The sequence below is a fragment of the Mizuhopecten yessoensis genome, unplaced genomic scaffold (genome assembly GCF_002113885.1).
Source record: "Mizuhopecten yessoensis strain PY_sf001 unplaced genomic scaffold, ASM211388v2 scaffold2329, whole genome shotgun sequence".
NCBI lineage: Eukaryota > Metazoa > Mollusca > Bivalvia > Pectinida > Pectinidae > Mizuhopecten > Mizuhopecten yessoensis.
Window position 1 is genome coordinate 6,236,354 of NW_018404492.1, and position 8,081 is coordinate 6,244,434.

General features: G+C 35.4%; 1 long non-coding RNA gene across 1 annotated transcript; it reads right to left on the reverse strand.

Moving 5' to 3' along the window:
* Positions 1-1,806: 1,806 nt before the first annotated feature.
* On the reverse strand, positions 1,807-5,560 carry LOC110445684. The gene is made up of 2 exons (XR_002462390.1): positions 2,319-5,560; positions 1,807-2,199 (listed from the first exon to the last, which is right to left on the reverse strand). It is a non-coding gene; the product is annotated as an uncharacterized LOC110445684 (long non-coding RNA).
* Positions 5,561-8,081: the final 2,521 nt, after the last annotated feature.

Genomic DNA, 8,081 nt, shown 5'->3' on the forward strand with positions numbered 1-8,081 from the left:
GACATGGTGTACATTAAGCTGTATCTGGGTAGAAGTATAAGAGATTCTCTAACTTCTCCTGGAGACATGGTGTACATTAAGCTGTATCTGGGTAGAAGTATAAGAGATTCTCTTTCTTCTCCTGGAGACATGGTGTACATAAGCTATATCTGTGTATGAGTATGAAAAATTCTCTGGCCTCTCTAGGTGACACAGCCTATACATATAGCTGTTATGCTTAAAGGTCACTGTTCCAGAGGATTAAGAGGGAGAGATTAAACAAAATCAACCAAAAGACTTATTTTTCTGTGATACTTTACTGGATTTAAATGAATTTAATGATATTTACCAGTCTTAAATGGTCCTGATATTTCCCTGATGTCACTTGATACTAGAAATTTTACTTTTTATCGTCTTATTGTTGATGCTGCAAGCACACATCAAAGTTGAACAAAGGAAGAAGCTGTTGACTATTAAATAGGAAGGACATAGCCTGTTACATTTCTAGCTACATATAGTTTTTGTCTTAGAAAATGTGATAAATAAGCATGTTAAATTTAAGATATGTCTGATTGTGTAAGCATATGTGATATGTGAGAGAGGGAGAGAGAGAGATGAGAGAAACTATATATATATATATATATATGGGGGGGATAATTACACCTTAATTGTGTGTGCATTTTTTACTCAAAATTAACTTATTACCTAATAGCTTCATTGATAACTTGTAACATGTCTGTACTGTAAGGATGAGCCCTGGTGAAACTTAGGTTACAAGGAGAGTGCATTACTATTTCAAATATCCCTTGAATAGTTTGTTTAGAACCATTTAAATGTATAGCGTATCTGCCTTCTTAAATGTCCACTAGTTTGGAACTTAAAAATTCCTTTGGGGTTTTTTACCTTGAAAAACCTTTTTTTTGTGTGCTCAATATCAATAAAATTAATCAGATAAGAAATATAAAAAAACTTCTCAACAGGATGCTAATTATACTGTATCCATTGTCTTAAGTGGCTGTTGTATACGTTAGAGAGTTTTTAACAAGTTGCAAAGGGAAAGTATACTTTAGTATACTATAGGAGGCTCTGAATGGGAGGGATGTATAACAAATTTCAATTTCAATTCAATTCAGTCTATTCCAAAAGCAGCACAGCTTATAGGAGTCCTAACATACATGTGTTAACCATAGTAAATTAATTGTATGCAAAATTTAATAAAGAGAAGGTCCAGAATGGAAGGGGGTGTTTTAACAAATCATTCTCATTTCACAGCAGAAGTTATAAACAGGTGATTACCGAGGTTTGGACACCATCACGGCAAGTGAATAATTGTTTGTCAATGTTTCACTCCCAAAAACAAAATTGTTGTGGATAATTCAAGTGAACCGCAGTTCCAAAACAAAAAGTTTTCATGAAAATTAAGTTATTTACTTTCAGTGGTTATAGTCTGAACCGGATCCTATTACTTGATATTTCCGAGGTAGAAAGATCTCACTGCAAAATGTGCCTATTTTAGCTTTTAAATATTGTCTTTGACGTCAGTTTCTTGAACATTCTTTTACTATGATGTGAATTTTAATATTCATGACGATTTATGTACTAAATGTTAGTTATTTTTAACAACTTCTAGATGGTATTATTTTTAAAAGACCTGATATTTGTCCTTGAAACTTTGCTTCATTATAAATCCAGAAATATGTAAATGTATGAAGATGATTTTGCTTCAAAGCCATGTTTGTAGACGTATCCTTCATGTGTCATTTACTGTTAAGGTAGAGTGTCCCACCATTTTCCTACTGTATACAGTAATATTTACATATTGTATATATATTTTATTGTTTTCCCAAGAATTATACAAAGACAGTTATGATAAATATATTTTTTGTTATATTACTCATTGCTTTAGTAAATGGGCAAGTAATGCTAAAGTCAGCAAAATGTCGAACAAATTGGAACTCTTCGTGATTGGAGATACAACATGGATTGCTGGGACGCGCTACCTTAACTCATTCGTAGACTGTCATTTCCTAACATTGTACTCTACTTTTGGAAACAGTTATACTCTGTGTCCTGATCAGTGGTGTTACTTTGTATAATCATGGCTATTTATATCAATCAAATTACCTCAAACATCTCATGACAAAAACCATTACTGGCTTGTTAATATGTCCAATATCATGACCAAGGCCTACTTCCAAAGTTGATCCAATCAAATATCACCTGACCATTGACCAATACCAGGGTTACTTTACACCAATCAAGAGGACCCCAGAATATCACCTGACCATTGTCCAATACCAGGGTTACTCTACACCAATCAGAGGACCCCAGAATATCACCTGACCATTGACCAATACCAGGGTTACTTTACACCAATCAGAGGACCCCAGATTATCACCTGACCATTGACCAATACCAGATTTATACCAGTTAATTGACCTCTGATTACCACATTTACCAAGTTTATACACCAATCTGACCTGACCAAATTTGACCATTGGCTATTGTGGAGTTTGCTGTGCTTGAACAAGAACAGTGTTTTGCAATAAAGCTAGCAATATTAATATTAAGTATTTTTGATTTTTAGGTGAGTTAACCCTTTCAACCCTATGTAACTTTAGTAGACTCTGCCATACATTGATATGGATGAGTCCATTATGGTCTGTAGTGGTGAAAGGATTAAAGTCCTACATAAGGCTAGTGATGTTGTACTGTGTTACTCTACCAATCAAACCCAATCTGCTGTTCTCCTAGATCTATACCATTTTACTGCTGTTCCTATAGTACTGTGTCTAAAGTCTAACCACTATTACCGTGTTATACTTTGACTGTCTGGGTCCCTCACACACACAAACCCTTCCCCACTCCTCGGGGCAACCAGAAAAAATATTGACAGGTAAACGTTTTTGATTTCATTTGTGCACAGGTAGGTAAATATCCATTTGATAAGATTGACAATCAATACTAACCTTAAAGGAATGAGTATTACCATATTGAATGTATTAAGTGCCCTGTGTATTTAACAATTTGGGACTTCATATAAAAATAATAAAAGAAGCTTTCAAAATCTCAAAAATGCCCATAAAACACATTTTGTTAAGCAAGTCCCATAAATTTAAGTGAAGGAATGGGATAATTTTACCAGAAAAAATGGAGCAGTGATTTTGGGACAAACATATTTGAGTCCATGTCTCGTGCCATTTTTGACGGACCCACATTTTTCAAATCCACTATATCAAATAAAATAGGGACCCATCAACATTTGAAAATGATGTTCAGAACTTTCCTAAAAAAAATCCTACAAAACTCACTATGTAGGAGTCACTTTAAGGGATTGATGAGTTTATTAGGTGAGATACGGTAATTTAACAGGTGACCGATGCAGCCCAGGTAGAAGGGGATTGCCTCTATCTCGGTAGCTATAATGGAATGTGACAATCTACAGGTATGTAGGGTCGTGTACACGGGCTGTCATTATTGGGTAGGGAATTCTAAGAAATGGCAATGAAGGAAGCGAATTGCGAAAGTTGTTGAATTGTAACTGAAAACACAGCGTACTTTGGCCGGGTTGTCAGGTAGGGTTATTCAGTGCACTAGGATGTTGTGTGTATTCAAGGAGTATTTGAGGACTCCAGTACTACTGCAAGTTTGGTGTCATATATTTATATGTCCATTATTATTGGTAATGTGCTGTCAACTAAGTGCTTTAAATGGAGGTGTTTGCTCAAATGCATGGTGAAGTGTGTATGCGTCAATAAAGCTGGGTTTGTGTTGGGATATCTTCTTTTAAACATATTTTTTTAAGTTGCTCATATCCAGAAGTTCAAACTGATTGACATCAAATTATTTTACTTATTTATTTTCTTTTTCTTAGTAAAGTTGGAAGTTTAAATATAAAAAAAATGTTTGTTTATATATGAAATTTAGTGAAAGTAATAGTTTTGTATGGTGGCCATGCATGTAGAATCAGTATTTTCTTTTTCTTAGGAAAGTTGGAAGTTTAAACATAAAAAAATATTTGTTTATGCATAAAGTTTAGTGAAAGTAATAGTTTTGTATGGCGGCCATGCATGTAGAATCAGTATTTTCTTTTTCTTACGAAAGTCCAATGGAAGTTTAAATATAACAAATATTTGTTAATATATCAAATTTAGTGAAAGTAATAGAATTGTATGGTGGCCATGCATGTAGAATCAGTTATTACATACTGCAGGCCTATTTAACTCTCCTTAACAGCAACAGGGGCCACAAAAACCAAACAAATAGGCCATTGAGATGGTGACTTTATAAAAATCTGAATAAACCATGCAGCTTTTCACCTGATAAGTGATAGAAACACCATAAACCTTTGACTCTCCAATTCGATGGCCATTCCCAGTTTCACCTATTGAAATATTTAAATTTACTTTCAGTTTGAAATTCAAGTTAACGTCACAGTTGCCAATTTTAATCATTTCTTGTAAAACGGACCCACTGGTTACTCGTGTAAGATTTGTAATACATGTGGCATTATCTTGTTTTGAGTCATATTCACGTTCCTGCATTTTTTGCCTGTATTATCTAGTGCTTGGTGATCAGCCCACCTCTGTCGTTAGATATATACAATGTATTACTCACGGAATTTTATCTGGAAATTTCTCTTTCTGCATTTGGGAATAAGCCTAGTGGTGGATTTTTTTTTGAGGACTAGGTCCAAGGTTTATGAAGGAAAAAATACAGTTAAATAATGAGGCAAGTTTATGCTTGAATAAGAAATCATTTTTTGAAAGTTGATTTTAATTTCAGTTATCGAACACTGTTTGGGTTATCAATTCTCAAATACGTAATAAAAATTCAAAGGAATCGGATGTTATATTTTTAAACATTAATATTTCCCTTCCTTCTTTCCCGGATTGGTCAGTATGTACAATATCTAGTAAATGAGAAGGAGTAGAAATCGTCAGCTGATGGTCGGTGTTGTTACTGTTCTTGCTTTACGACGATATTTCTCCGTATCTTGTTCAATGTTATTTTCCATACGTTATGGGTTTTATATCGCTGACTTAACTCTGCATAAGATATTCCCGGTTTGAAGATCTATCAAGCTGTATCGGCTTGCGTTATATATAGAGAGGAAATATAGTCTTGTTTTGCGATTAGGTCTTTTTCTGTATTGTGATACCTGGTGCTTTATTCCTACATGCTGTCTATTTTTAAATCATCATTACTCTTTACCCATGTCGCATAGCTACATTTGTTTATTACGTTATGATGAAATATGATATTATGAAATTAAACCCTTATTTTATACCTGTTTCTGTCCCATTGTTTCTCGCCCCTTACTACCACACATTCTGAGCTGGTCCTGCAGAGATTGGCGATGTCATTAGGTAGGCCTTCATCTCTGTGTGGTGTGGAGGATTGGCGATGTCATTAGGTAGGCCTTCATCTTCCTCTTTGTTGATTTGTTCCCTACACTGTTTACATACTTCTCATGTGTACTGTTATATAGTTCTTTTTTTAAGGTAGATTATGTATACTTTTAAATATGCTCTTTGCACTAAATGAAATAATTTGCCAAAATTAATAAAAAAGTTATATAAATTGATTAGAGTTTTATTTTTTATTTTCATCAGTGTTATATATTAATATATAAAGTCTTAGAGACAAACAGGCTGGTAATTGCTCAGGTTGACAGTTAAAACAGAAACTTGGAACAAATCTAGTCGGTTCAATCAATGAACTAAGCCTTTGGTTTGATATAATGCGAGTAGTTACCATTTCTCAGAAAAAAGTAGAAAGTGTTAATTCATGCATACAGTCAGTTGAGCTCCGTTTGAGTAAATCTGAAGAAAAAATATGCAAACTTTTAGGGACTATTGCCTCCTAATGGGGTAAATCTGGGCAGAATTATGAGAGGGAAACCAGGCCACAGGGACCTGAGAATTTGTTACAGCTATAATTGTGACTAAACCAAGTTTTTCAGAGCTATTTTATATGTTCTGGAGGTTTATTTAAACTTTTGATACCGTCATTGGAGGTGGCATTTTTACCGAAAGTTCAGTTTAGTTTAGGTCCGAGTATGGCTGCAACAAATTCTCAGGTCCCTGTGGACCATACTAGGCCCTATGCCTTCAGAGAGATCAATGGTAAATATTGGTGTTCTCCAGAGGGACAATCCCTCTCGGTGAGAGATAGTTGAGGTGTATGTTGACTGTAACGATATCACACCATAACTGCAGTCGGTTTATCATTTCTCAATGTAACTACATCTGCACAAAAAATGACCAGCTTGTTACAGACAATGAAATTGTTGGAATGTCAAGAGAGATGATACATTTTCTGTATTAGATGTCACTCCTTAAAGCTAAAACTCGATGCCCTGGTGTATGTCACCACTCTTTGGAAACTGAAGATGTACCTTTGGTGGTTTGTTTCGGAAATCATGAACTGTTCTTTGTCCTTGAACTGGTAAACTCCCGAGTTCCAAGACAAAGAGGATTTCCCACATAACCCTGATGGACACTGGAGCATGGACGTTTATTAGCTCTCAATGTGTGACAACCAATAAACAGACAACACACGTAACCCATAGGACGAAAGAAAAGTTTCGGAATTAGCAATACAATACGCAAACGAAATAAAACCCGGTGAATTTCAAAAATAAATAAAAAATAAAGTTGCATTTGGAATAATTGAAATACAAAACTGTCCCCGTAGGTGAATTATTTATGACCCGAAATAAACCTGTGTAAATGAAGTGTTGACAAATAACTACACAATAAATATAACGATACTCAACATAAACAAACGGAAAGATTTCTATTATGTCACGTTTATTTTAGAGGTGAATGCTGTGATTCTCAATCCGTTAAAAGAAAGTACAGATTAAAGGTGTTGGACACCAAACGCATTGCTGCTCACTCTGTACTAGTTAATGTTTGTCGGGAATATAACACTGGAAGGAATTATATAAAGTTTTGCTGAGGAGCTTTTCATGGGAAGGCCAATGTCTAGTTAGTTTTTAACCATTCAAGAAAAAAAAGGTTGTGCACTTTTCCGAACGCGCCTCCAGAAACAGTATCAAACCGCAAAGACGATAGCAGCTGTGAAAGAGACAATTTGATTGAATAGCGAACAAAATTGCAATCATCCACCCTTTTTGACAGTTTTTTGAAAATACACAAATGTCCAAAACACAGACTTGATAAAGTGGTATCTACCGATATTGATTACCTGCCACGATGACAGACTCAGAGGGGGTCCCTCAAACTCTCAAGGGAGTATTCAGGACATGAGTTGCAGCATTTATGAATCCCTTATATCCGTTATCTCTACCTCCAAACCAGGCGTTTGCCGTATGTTGATGCATTACTACTGTCGGTGTTAAGGATCCCCGTATCACTGACAACAAAAATGTAACTACGAATTCGGAAACTGTTTTCTCCGACATGACCATAGCTTTGATAAATCATTTCTGAAAAGAAACCATACCTTGTGGGAATTTTGTGAAAAATAGTAAAGATGAAATAAAAGATTATCACCAATATTGGTATGCGTGTTAAAAATCAGCTGGGCTAGACCGGGATTCGAACATTCAGAGTGTTATACTATCGCTCTTACCGACTAGGCTGCCTGGTCAATGGAAGTGTCCGGACCCAATTACGCTACAGTTATACCCAAAACGAAAATAAGGGGAAGTTACTGTAAGGGATTCATAAATGCTGCAACCCATGTCCTGAATAATCTCTTGAGGGTTTGAAGGACCCAATCTAAACCTGTCATTGTGCCAGATTGTTGATTTCGGTAGATACCACTTTATCAAGTCCTGTTACAAATTTTGGGCATTTTTATACTTTCAAGAAGTTATCAAGAACGGTTGATGAATGGGTTTTTTGTCCGCTATTCAACCAAATTGCCTGCCCCCTTAGAGCTTAAAAGTACACAATCTGTTTTCTTGATTGGATAAAAACATTGAGCCTTGATAGCCTATAGAATACTAATGCAGGTAACTTTACAAAAAGTACACCTGGTTTCCTTCCATGTCAGCACAAGGCAAGTGCCTCTGTTCACAGTGTAGATGTGATATGGAACGTACACTAAAAGCAATCTGAAAGCTGATA